General features: G+C 38.4%; 1 non-coding gene and 1 pseudogene across 1 annotated transcript; both read left to right on the forward strand.

Moving 5' to 3' along the window:
• The first annotated feature begins 10,673 nt into the window (after positions 1-10,673).
• On the forward strand, positions 10,674-11,456 carry LOC129036572 (small ribosomal subunit protein eS1-like; annotated as a pseudogene).
• A 40-nt stretch (positions 11,457-11,496) lies between these two features.
• Positions 11,497-11,632, forward strand: LOC129037703 (small nucleolar RNA SNORA70). Its single transcript, XR_008502931.1, has one exon. It is a non-coding gene; the product is annotated as a small nucleolar RNA SNORA70 (small nucleolar RNA).
• Positions 11,633-13,222: the final 1,590 nt, after the last annotated feature.

Raw genomic sequence — 13,222 nt, forward strand, 5'->3', positions numbered from 1 at the left:
TTTATATGAACAATGAGTGCAATTATTTACCTTCAAAATTTACTTGTAATCAAGCAAGCATACTCTTCACCTAATATTAAACTGTGCACTGGTGAGTGAACATTTTTTCATTTAATATCCTTATTCGCATTTTTCTTGATGCTTATTTGTATATTTCTATTGATGTAATAGCTTACAAGAAAAAGAGCTCATGTCTCTGCCTGAAGGTGAAATCTTATGAATATGCAAATAATGTTTTGATGAGATGAAGTTTTTCTTTGGAATGGAGCTGTTCCCTCTTAACTTATACTGAGTATTAGCCATAGCTTAGGACACAAAGCACATGAAAACTGAGTTTTTAAAGAAAAAATATCTGAGAAATAGTTGCTTTCTAGTTATAAAACATGCTGTGTTGTTGAATCTGGTCTTCTCAATTTAGCTTAATGCTTTGTTGTAAAAAAAAAAAATGCCATTTAATTTTTATTGCATAGAAGAGTAGTGAACCAGTAATATGAAAAGAAGTATGGATTGTCTGCCCTGTATGTTGCCCTGTAGTTCTTAAAATGCAAATTCTGGAGGCACATCTTTTAACAGTTTTAATTTAACCTAGTACGATGTGTCCAGATGACTTAAAATGTTCCTTTGGTGAACTCTGCAGAATAAACCCAGTTTTTTATAGTATCTTGTTCTGTAAAAATATTCTACTGATGTTCAGTTTCAACTCTAGACAAAAATCTTGCACAAACCTCAGTAAAGTATTAGGTTGAGAACTTAGTGAGATAACAGCACTGGCTTCTGAAGCTATTATTGGTGTCTAGACAGGCTGAGTTCTCTATTCAGGGTTAGATTGGCCCTCAGCTGGAGAGGACTGCCTCGCTTTCATTTTTCTCCAAACACCAAACCAGTGGTTCTCAAACTTTGGTTGGTATCAAAAACACCTGGGGATCTTGATAAAAATACAAAAGTCCATGCCCCATCCTAATTTAATGAGCCTGGGTCAGTGTTCTTTTCTGGCTCTCTGAGATTCTGATATACACGAAAATTGGGGAACCACTACACTAAACAAAAGCTTAAAGGAAAATATTGGGATAATAAAAAGAAACCTATGAAGTAGGTTAAGCAATTGGAAAAATATTTGAGGTATGGCTACAGTTAAATACGATGATTTTTTTTTAAAGAGAAAAATACTTAGTATAGAACTCAATGAAGCAACAATGAAGTCATGTCCTTCTTCCTCACATTAAGAATTTGGAATCCTTCTGGGCTTTAAACTAATAAAAATTTACAGTTAAAGAAAGAGATTAGGCCCTTAGAAGTAATCCAAGATACTAAGTCTAAAAGTGAGGCAGAGATTTGGAGAATTATTAAAACACCAATCAGGATAAATTAGGACAAGAATATGACCAATTAAAAAGTGTGAAACCCAGCCAACAATATTTCACCCTTAAGGAAAAACTGTGCTAAAAAGAAATATGCCCAAGAAGATATATAGATGGCAAATAAGCATTTAAAAAGATGCTCAACATCATTTGTCATTAGAGAAATAGGAATTAAAATAGCAATGAGATACCACTATACACCTATTAAAACAGCTAAAATCCAAAAAACTGTCAATACCAATTGCTGGCAAGGATACCAAACAACATAAACTCTCATTCGTTGCTGATGGGATGCAAAATGGCATAGCTACTTTGGAAAACAGTTTAATAGTTTCTTATAAAGTTAGCATAGTCTTACCATACAATCCAGCAACCATGCTCCTAGGTATTTCAACTGATTTGAAAACTTATGTCCACACAAACACTTGTATATGAATGTTTATTCATAATTCCAAAAAACTGGAAGCAATCAAGATGTCCTTTAAAAGACAAGTGGATAAACAAACTGTTGTACATCCATACAAGGGAAAACTAGTAATAAAAAGGAATAAACCATTAAGCTATGTAAAGACAGGGAAGAATCTTAAATGCATATTGCAAAGTGAAAGAGATCATTCTAGAAAGCTATGATTCCATTTATATAACATTCTGGAAAAGGCAAAACTATAGAGACATTAAAAAAAGATTAGTTGTTGCCAAGGGCTCTCGGTGGTAATGGTTTGGGATGTTAATTAGGAGAAGCACAGGGGAATGTTTTAAAGTGGTGAGCTTCTTTTATATGTTACTATAGTGGTGGCTACATAATGCCATGCCTTTGTTAAAACCCATAGAACTAATGTTATGGCAAAAAGAATAAAACAATATATGCAAATTTAAAGATATTTCAGAGATTGGAGGATCCCAGAATAAAATGCAACAGTGACATAAGAATCTAATTGTACTGCAATTATATGAAATAATCTTACTGAAGGTAGTTGAAGAATCAGTTGCTGACCTAAGGAATTTGAAAATGAGTGGAATCTGTAAGACTAATGGCAAAAGCAACTGTACATAAGCACCTTATTATAGTTGATTAAGTAAATTTTCCCATGGGGGTATGAATACATATACACAGCATACATGTATACTGGAATTGAACAGTTAAGTAAATGGATGATTGCTATGATTTGAATATGTCCCCTAAAGTTCATGCGTTGGAAATTTAACCCCAAACGCAACAGTGTTGAGCTATGGGACCTTCAAGAGGTGATTAGATCATGAGAGCTCTGTCTTCATAAATGGATTAATCCTGTTATCATGTGAGTGGGTTAGTTGCCATGGGCGTGGGTTCCTTAAAAAAGTGAGTTTGGCCCCCTCTTGCCTTCTCCGGCACATGCTTCCTGTCCATGTGGTGACTTCTATCATACAACACAATAAGAAAGCCCTCACCAGATGTGGCCCTTTGATCCTGGACTTCCCAGCCTCCAGAACAATGAGTCAAATAAACTTCCATTGTTTGTAAATTACCCAGTTGGTGGCATTTTGTTATAGTAACACAAAATGGGACTAAGACAATGATGGATGGTGGAAGCCAGGTTTCTCACCCGTTGGAGTGGGAGCTTACAGATCAGCAAGTGTAACAGGCTAGAATGATCCATATGGTAATGAATTAGAGTTGGAGACTTCAATATGAAATCATGTTTAGCTTAACATAGACACAGATGAATAAAGGAAAAAAATTAGAGGTATGTGCATATATACGTGAGTTAGTATACACACACATATTTCCTCACTTCACCTTCCCTTTTATCAAATAGCCTAGAGGCAAGGAAGCCCCAGAAGAAACTAGCACACCTAGTACCCAGATTGTGTTTTGTAATACCATTCTCCAATGAAGGGAACCAGGGCTCCTTGGGGAGATGGCTGATTCTAGAATTGAGGTAGAAAATACACAAGATAAGTGTGGAGTATCTGGTAGTTCCAGAAAGTAAGGAAGTGCTCAAGAAACAAAAACAGAAAACCACAATGGGCATATGTCAAAGAGACATAGGAACTAGTTAGGCTTCTGCAGGCTTTACAGGAAGCACAGAGCTGGCATCTGCTTGGCTTCTGTGTAGGCCAAAAGAAGCTTACAATCATGGAGGAAGGCGAAGCAGGAGCAGGCATATCACATGTTCCTGCCATGTGATTTCTGGTTCTTATAAAATATTAAATCCATGAACTGACACTTCTGAAGTTATTTAAAGAAATTTGTCATAGGCTTTGAAATTATAAAGACAGCTCCAAAAATATTTTGAGTAGTTGCAACAACTTTGAGCTAAGTGCCTTACTTCTTAAGGTGAAAGCTCTGAAGGAAAACATTCATTTGATGTTTAAGTTTTGGTAAATTTTATTTTAAACATAACAAAATGAACATTACAGTGAACTTATGTGAGTAATTAGACAATGTACCTAGCATAAAAAAGTGAAGCAGTTATCTAAATAATTGCTTTATTTGATCACTTCTGCTTGGACTTCTTTCTTTTGTATTTTGCAACAGAGTTATATATGCACAATGTAAAATGTAAAATACATTTATAAACCTTGCTACAGAAAAATGGAGGTTCCTGCCTTCTCTTTCCCTGTTCTATTTTTTCTTCCCCAGAAGCACTTCTATCATTTTTGGCTGATATTTTGATGTTTACCTTCATGTCTCCAAATCGGATGCTTGCATAGCCTCTTGTTTTTTTTTGTTTTTTTTTTTTTCACAGCTTTAGGTGTTATCTACAGATCTATTGCAATAGAAGTTGAAGATCTAGCTTACTTCCCCTCCCTATGTCCCTACAACACATACACAACTTTTCCATTTCTTCATTCTGTATGTATATTTATACCCCAATTTAGTGTTTACATTATTATGACCATAGTAAATATTATTCATGTGTCACATGTCTGCCTATGTCATCTAGTAAATAGCTGTGCCATGTAGTCAATACGTATTTCTTTTCCTTTCCTGCACAACTTTTTGGATTAATTATTTTATATTATTGTTTGTTTTCTTGGTTTTCCCTGACTTGTTTATCACTAATGCAAGCCCAAACTCTGTCAACTGTCTAACTTTCTCTCAAGTATATTAAGATGCAGTACATATTCTATCAATTTCTTCTCTTATTCTCAATTTCATCTTATGGAAGAAATCTTTCCGGGTGTGTTGCTTTGTCAACCCTGCACGATGATAGTTTGGGATCCTCCTTTACCATCATCTTGGGATTCCCATTGCCTTATTCTTATGCTGATTATCCTGTACTATTCTTTGGTTTTGTTTTCTCATCTTTTTAATGGAGCAAATCCTCAGGCATTCATCTGAGAAAAGGTACATGGGCAATAATTGAGATCGTACATGTCTGAAAATGTCTTTATTTATCCTGAAATTAGATAGGTAGGTTTTCTAAGTATAGAATTCAAGGGTAGACATCATTTTTGCTTTATAATTTTAAACACATTGTTCCATTGCCTTTGACATTGAAGTATTGTTATTTAAAAATATAATGTCATTTCCATCTCTAATCTGTTTTGTGACATGAACCCTCTCATCAGAGTTTCCTGTAGCCAACAGTTTTCTCGAAGTCTGGTGTGGATCTATTTTCATCATGTATGCTGGCATTTTAATGAGTTATTTCAATCTGGAAAATCATGTTTCAGGTCTGAATAGTTGTCTTGTACTGTTTGTTTAATGATTCCCTCCGCTCCTCTGATAGCAGAATTCTAAGATTACCCCCATGATTTCTGCCTTTATAGAAACTCCTCTCCTTGAGTATAAGTGGAAGTTTGAACTTCTGACCAATAGAATATGGCAAAGGTATCATCAGTGGAGGTTGGAAAACTGGCTAGCCATATGCAGAAAACTGAAACTGGACCCCTTCCTTACACTCTATACAAAAATTAATTCAAGATGGATTAAAGACTTAAACATAAGACCTAAAACCATAAAAACCCTAGAAGAAAACGTAGGCAATACCATTCAGGACATAGGCATGAGCAAAGACTTCATGACTAAAACACCGAAAGCAATGGCAACAAAAGCCAAGTTTGACAAATGGGATCTAACTAAACTAAAGAGCTTCTGCACAGCAAAAGAAACTATCATCAGAGTGAACAGGCAACCTACAGAATGGGAGAAAATTTTTGCAATCCACCCATTTGACAAAGGGCTAATATCCAGAATCTACAAATAACTTAGTTTACAAGAAAAAAACAAACAACTCCATCAAAAAGTGGGCAAAGGCCACCATCTGGGAAGTGTGGAGAGCCTCTGCCCGGCCGCCCAACTGACTAAGAAGAGAGAAGCACCTCTGCCCGGCCACCCTGTCTGGGAAGTGAGGAGAGCCTCTGCCTTGCCCCTGCACCGTCTAAGATGTGGGGTTTCAGAAGAAAGTAAAAGTAGATGTATATGTTCAATTTGCCATGTTTACCAGTAAATCTGTTAATATTTTACTTGAATAATTTTCTGATTTTTCAGAGGAAATGGTACTTCAGATAACTGCTTTGGATAAAAACAAGCCAAAAACCCACCTGCCCTGTGTTTTCTGGGATTTATATGAGAAAGTACATTCATTTTGTTTTTCATCAAAGCTTTGACTCAGGTCAGTAAGTTAATTAATCAATTTTAGAAAATAGTTCTTTTCTCTGGGAAGATTAAAAAAAATTGTCAATAAATATATGGACTTTGAAAGAAGTAAATACCCTTTCATTGATAATTTTTCGTGCTCACATAAAACCAGCAACTTCCACCTACAAACAGATTATTTTGGAAGACTTGCCTGAAGCTGACATTTCTTTCTGTTAGCACTGGCTTCATTCCAATGTTGACAGCCTAGTCCGTCAAACTAGAAGAGCCTCTGACAAAAGTGACGAAGAACCGACATTGTGTCTGTCTTATTTTTTTTTTTTTAGTACTTATTCACATAGAAAGTATCCAAGACAAAATTCAAGCTAATTTGTAGATGTGAACAAATGTTCATAATGTAAGGCATTACTCCCTAAAAATGTTATAATTTGTATTTGGCAAGTTCAAGGTTGAGAACATCATCAAAAAGATGATCACAACTGCTATTGAAAAATGTATGTCTCTAGGAGCATTTTAAACATCTGTTGAATTTTCCCAATATTCCTAACCTTGGTAGAGATGACTCTGCAATATTTGTTTATGTTTTTGCTTGAAGAGCTCTTACGAAATTCACCTCCCTGAGCAAAGAGTCCCAATATTATATTTGAGGGACACTCTCTAAGTCATAAATCTCATATGTCTCTGTGTAATGTCACTTCCTTCCGAGAGGCCCTTCCTGCCCATCCTATCCAAAATAGTTCCTGGCCTGAAGCCTGCAATTCTCTCTTTCGCTTCCTTTATAACATGTATCTGAAATTATGTTGCCTATCATTTGCCTCCCTTTAACTGTCTAGATACCCCCTACCAGAGGTAAACTCCACAAAGGCAAGGGCATTGTTTGTCCTTCTTTCTCTGCACCCCAGCTCCAGTACCATAGTCTTTACATTTCTTCAGCCTGACTGCTTCCCCAGCTGTTCATATTACTTGCTCCTTCACATTCTTCCTGCCCCAGTTCACCTTCTCAAAGAGACCTCTTTAACCACAGTGTCCAAAGTCTAATGACTATCTATTTCCTTCAGGACCTTCAGTTGCAAGAGATCAAAGGTGACTTCAGTTGGTTAAGCAGAAAAAGAGTAATAAAAAGATGTTTTGTGGTTTACAGAATTGTTGAGAGGGCTGGAGAGCTAGGCTTGGGCTCAGCTTCCAGAACAGCATCTAAAGCTATATTGCAGAAGCAGAACTTATCTGATGAAGGAGTAATTCTGGCTACCAAAGGCGAGTTGGCTATTTTGTGCCCTATATTATCTTGCAGCCCCAGCTACTATTACAGGAGGGAGGGAGATAGAGAGTGAGAAGGAGATAGTGGGAAAGAGGGCTGGAGGAAGAGAAAGAAAGAGGAAGGGAGGGAGGGAGAAAGAGAAATTACCTGAACTATCCTTCCCTTTTGCATCAGTAGCCTCTAATTTAAATTCTAGCATGGCTGTATTATTAGTGGAGCCTAAGTAAAATGCCTGTCTCTAGCTGGAAAAGAGATACATAAATAACTCCTATAGGGGGAGCTAATCTTTGCCTAACACCAAAATTCGTGCGTTGGAGCATTCTTAAAGCATTAAAAAGTTGACAGATGAGTCCATTATAGTCCCATTCACATCACTTCATTCATTTCCTTCCTACCTCTTATTAGAATATTTAAATGCCCTGTTATTTATATTTATTTTTATTTTCACTAGAATACAAGCACAAAGAGGATGGGAATTTTATTAGTTTCCTATTGGTTGTTGTGATAAGTTACCACAAATTGAATACCTTAAAATAACATAAAATCTATCATCTTGCAGTTCTGGAGATGAGAAACTTGACACAGTTCTCACTGGGACAAAAGCAAGATGTTGTCAAGGCTGTGTTCCTTGTCTTATTGCCTCTCCTTCCACTTCAAAGCCAGCAACAGTGGATTGAATTCCTCACATTTTTTTTCTTTTCTTTCTTTTTTTTTTTTTAAATGTAGACAGAGTCTCACTCTCTCACCCAGGCTGGAGTGCAGTAGCATGATCTCAGCTCACTGCAACCTTCACCTCCTGAGTTCAAGCAATCTTCTAGCCTCAGCCTCCCAAGTAGCTGGGATTATAGGCACGCGCCACCACAACCAGCTTATTTTTGTATTTTTAGTAGAGATGGGGTTCCACCATGTTGACCAGGCTGGTCATGAACTCCTGAGCTCAGGTGATCCACACGCCTCAGCCTCCCAAAGTGCTGGGATTACAGTTGTGAGCCACCATGCTTGGCCTCACATTTTGAATCTTTCTTTTATCTCGTCTTTCTCCCAGCATGAAAAAGGTTCAGATTTTAAGGACTCATACGATTAGATTAGGCCCCCCTAATCGACGATAATTTTCCCATCTCAAAGTCCATACCCTCACATCTGCAAAGCCTTTATTTTATTTTAATTTTATTTTATTTTATTTTATTTTATTTTATTTATTTTATTTTTTGAGACAGAGTCTCACTCTTTTGCTCAGGCTGGAGTGCAGTGGCGCAATCTAGGCTCACTGCAAGCTCCCCGTCCTGGGTTCAAGCGATTCTTGTGACTCAGCCTTGCGAGTAGCTAGAATTACAGGCATGCCCCACCATGCATGGCTAATTTTAGTATTTTTATTAGAGATGGGGTTTTGCCATATTGGTCATGCCGCTTTCAAACTCCTGGCCTCGAGTGATCCGGCAACCTCGACCTCCGAAAATACTGGGATTACAGGTGTGAGCCACTGCGCCCAGCCTACTTTTATTTTTAAAGACAGGGGTCTTTCTATGTTGTCCAGGTTCGTCTCAAACTCCTGAACTCAAGTGATCCTTTCACCTCAACTGGGACTACAAGTGTGTGCCACTGTGGCCAGCTAAAGACTCTAGCCATTTAAAGTAACTGTTCTCAGGTTCTGAGAGAATAGTGCACAGACATCTTTGGGAGTCAGGATTCTGCCTACCACTGTAACCTTTTCTGTCTTCACTGTTTTATCCCCATTCTCAAATGATGCCTGCCACACACTCAATAAATACTGATGGGATGAAGGAACCTAGATAATAGCAGAGTTGCATCAGCTTCTCTGTGATCTCTGTGCCTTACACTCAGTTGGACTTCTCTGAGGCCAAGTCTGGTGGTAGAGGGGGATGTTTAGAAGGCAAAATTCTATTAACAGCTTATTGGGAGAAAAGATGAGTGTTGGGAGAGAAGCTGAGGCAGGGCTTGCATGTCTGCTAGACTTGCTGGTTCCTTGCTTCTAGCACTCCTGTTATCTCAAGCAGCCATATATTTCTCATTCACTTGATACACTGTTTCCTTTCAACCCCCACATCCTGACCACCTGTTTGTTTGAGCACCAATAAATAGCGTGGGTTCCCAGAGCTTGGGGCCTTTGGCCTCCCGGTCCCACTTTCTCTCTCAAACTGTGTTTTTCTCAATCCTTTGATTCTGCTGGACTTCTTCACACCCATGACCTGGTGTTGGGTCTGATCACCCCAACAACAGCCCATATGGGGAATGGCTGGCAGGGATGCTTCACCCAGAATCATTTTGACCTGGAATGCTGGGTCTCGTATTTTCTACTTGTCCTGGCCATCCAAGCCCATATCATTGGCAGTCAGATGTAGATCATAGAAAAATCCTTGGAAACTTGGGGGTCCCAGTAATGAATGGGAATCTGAGACAGACCAATCACACTCTTACAAACCAATTCAAGGTACTCTCAATTCAACTAAACCATGGCACTGTGACTGCTCAGACAACTGAACATGTGTATTCAGTATATTCCCCAACAAAACCTTGTAAAACATCCTCGTGCATGTGCCGAAGTGTGTGGGTGGACTGAGACCACACAGTTATCATAGCATCTCTTTCCAGAGAGTCAATTTGAATACTAGCAAGTATTTTAAAGGGCATTGCTTAAATGTAAGACAAACATGAGGTCAGGTGCAGTGGCTCATGCCTATAATCCTAGCACCTGGGGAGGCTGAGGTTTGTGGATCACTCAAGGCCAGGAATTCAAGACCAGCCTGGGCAACATGGCGAAACCTTGTCTGTACAATAAATACAAAAAAAAAAAAATTAACCTGGCATGGTGGTGAGTGCCTGTAGTCCCAGCTACTTGGGAGGCTGAGGTGGGAGGATGCTTGAGCTGGGAGGTTGAGGCTGCAGTGTTTCCTAATGGCACCACTGCACTCCAGCCTGGGTGACAGAGCGAGACCCTGTCTGAAAACAAAAATGAAAACAATAAAAAACATGAACCTGTTATGGGTTAGTATATAATAATTGCTTAAATTTTTAAGGAAAACAACCACAAGATTTTAAAGGCATTTCAAACTTCCTGCCTTGACTTACCCTCAACAGTTCTCTTGTTCCCTACCATCACTGGTATAATTCTGTTTTTGGAGTTTTGCCACTCAAAACTTTCTCCTGTACTACCAGTTAGGGATGCTTTGGTAGAAAATGTTTTTTAAAAAAACTGTTCTAAACCTACCTAAAATATCAGCTATCTGGCTCATGATATGGTCTGACATAGAACAGACAGAAAGACTGTCTTTCTATGACAGTCTATGTCAGACCATATCATGAGCCAGAACATATAGGAACATATAACAGTCTTTCTATCTTTCTGGGGCTAGAATGATCACTCATGAAAGATTACTAAGAAGTGATATTTTGCAGACATTATTCAAGGTTGATAAAATCCAAATTCTTGCCTTTTGGGTCTCTGAACAGCACCATGGTGGCTGGCAAGAATAAGCGTCTTATGAAAGGTGGCAAAAAGGAAGCCAAGAAGAAAGGGGTTGATCCATTTTCTAAGAAAGATTGGTATCACGTGAAAGCACCTGCTATGTTCAATATAAGGAATATTGGAAAGACACTAGCATTCAAGGAACAAGAATTGCACCTGATGACCTTAAGGGTCATGTGTTTGAAGTGGGTCTTGCTGATCTGCAGAATAATGAAGTTGCATTTAGAATAAACTAGCTGATTACTGAAGATGTTCAGGGCAAAAACTGCCTAACTTCCATGGCATGGATCTTACCCATGACAAAATGTGTTCCATGGTCAAAAAATGGTAAACCATGACTGAAGCTCATGTCAATGTCAAGACTACCGATGGTTATTTGCTTGGTCAGTTCTGTATTGATTTTATAGAAAATGCAACAATCAGATACACAAGACCTCTTAAGCTCAGCACCAACAGGTCTGTCAAATTCAGAAGGAGATGATAGAAATCATAAACACAGAAGTGCAGACAAACGACTTCAAAAAAGTGTTCAATAAATTGATTCCAGACAACATTGGAAAAGACATAGAAAATGCTTGCCAATCTATTTATCCTCTTCATGATGTATTCATTAGAAAAGTAAAAATGCTGAAGAAGCCCAAGTTTGAATTGGGAAAACTAATAGAGTTTCATGATGAAGTTAGTTGTTCTGGAAAAGCTACTGGGGACAAGACAGGTGCTAATGTTGAATGAGCCGATGGATATGAGCCACAAGTCCAAGAATCTGTTTAAAGTTTGATTTTAATAGTGGCAAATAAAAAAGCCTATTTGTCTGCAGCCAATTAAGTTGACCGAGCTCTTTTCCTCATGGGGGCTTGGTGTGCAATGGCTGCAAACAGCAGGTTCCTTGGTAGTGTATGCAGCCTGTTTCTTGTATGGGTTGCCTCTAAGGGACCTTGAAGGCAGCCGTTTCCAGTGTATGTTCATGTCTCTGACCTTATGCTGTCCCAGTGTAGGCTGTAGACAGGTATGCAAGGTGCCTTTGGAAAGTTTCAGAGTATCATAGCCTGGGTTCATATTGGCCAAGTCATCAGGTCCATCTGCACCAAGCAGAACAAGGAGCATGTGATTGAGGCCCTACACAGTGCCAAGTTCAAGTTCTTGACTGCCAGAAGATCCACATCTCAAAGAAGTGGTGCTTTATCAAGTTCAATTTGAGTGAAGTGGAGACATGGTGGCTGAGAAGTAGCTCATCCCAGATGACTGTGGAGTCAAAGACATCCCCAATTGTGACCTTCTGGACAAATGACAAGCTCTGTACTCATGAAGGCTTCCACTGTGTGACCATATCCTAATGCCAACCAATAAATCCTATCCATAAAAAAAAAGTTCTATTTGTGGGGAAAAAAAAATCCAAATTTTTTAATAAGGTTTCTAAGTTCACAGATTCCTGGGTCAATGAATTTGACACCAAGAACCTGATGCAATAAGAAAGCAATGTTTTCCTTGGTCACTCCTCTCCTACTTTTCTCTAGACACCCAAACCCCTAAGGTAACCGTGAGCTTTTCATGGTGGCATCATTCCATGGAATTCTCAGGTCTCTAATCTAGTGCCTGACAGTAAATGAGTACTCGATATTTGTTGGCATTGCATTCTGGGACACCCTCCCCAGATTCTCCATGTTCTAAAATGACCTCTCACTTTTTTATTGTTCTTTCTGTTTTCTGCCCTGCAACCTCACCATGAACAATAAAACTGAGCTGTCACTAATTAATATCCTCCCATAACAGAGAGCCAAGAAAATTGATTATTCATTTAAAGTAATTCTTACTAAAATATGAATGGCCAGAAAGTATATTAGCTTATATTTTGAAAGTAGAAAAGATATTCAAATTATCTCATTCAATACGGTAGGAATTACATCTGTTTTGTTCATTCTCAGATCTCTAATCCAGTGCCTGACAGGAAATGAATACTTGATATTTGTTGGTTGACTCGGAGAATATTTGGAGATGGTAGCTTTGAGTAAGGAAGGCGTCTTAGTAGTCAAGTTTTTCTTTCACTGCCTATGTTTTTACTTATTTTGGCAGACATACAAATAAGGCCAATAGTTTTGTAGTGTGATTGTTTTCACTACTCATAGCTAAAGATTTCCCTCATCTGTGTTGTTGCATAATTATAAATATATGTTAGGGTTTTGCTTTTTGGGGGAATGAATGTTTTGGCTTAGAAATTTCTCTTCCTGCAAAAGATGTTTTAAAATTTTTCTTCTAGACCTGTTTGGACATACCCTAATAAAAGAGTAAGCTCATGAGTGGAGAATTCTAATGCAATTCTCTATAGCATTTAACACATGGCAAGTGATCAATAAACACTGACTGAAATGATTTTTTTTTTTTTTGACAGAGTCTCACTCTTTTGCCCAGGCTGGAGTGCAGTGGCGTGATCTTGGCTCACTGCAACCTCCGCCTCCCAGGTTCAAGTGATTCTCCTGCCTCAGTCTCCTGAGTAGATGGGATTACAGGCACCTGCCACCATGCTCAGCTAATTTTTATAT

This window comes from Pongo pygmaeus, chromosome 4, assembly GCF_028885625.2.
Source record: "Pongo pygmaeus isolate AG05252 chromosome 4, NHGRI_mPonPyg2-v2.0_pri, whole genome shotgun sequence".
In the NCBI taxonomy this organism is placed as follows: Eukaryota; Metazoa; Chordata; class Mammalia; order Primates; family Hominidae; genus Pongo; species Pongo pygmaeus.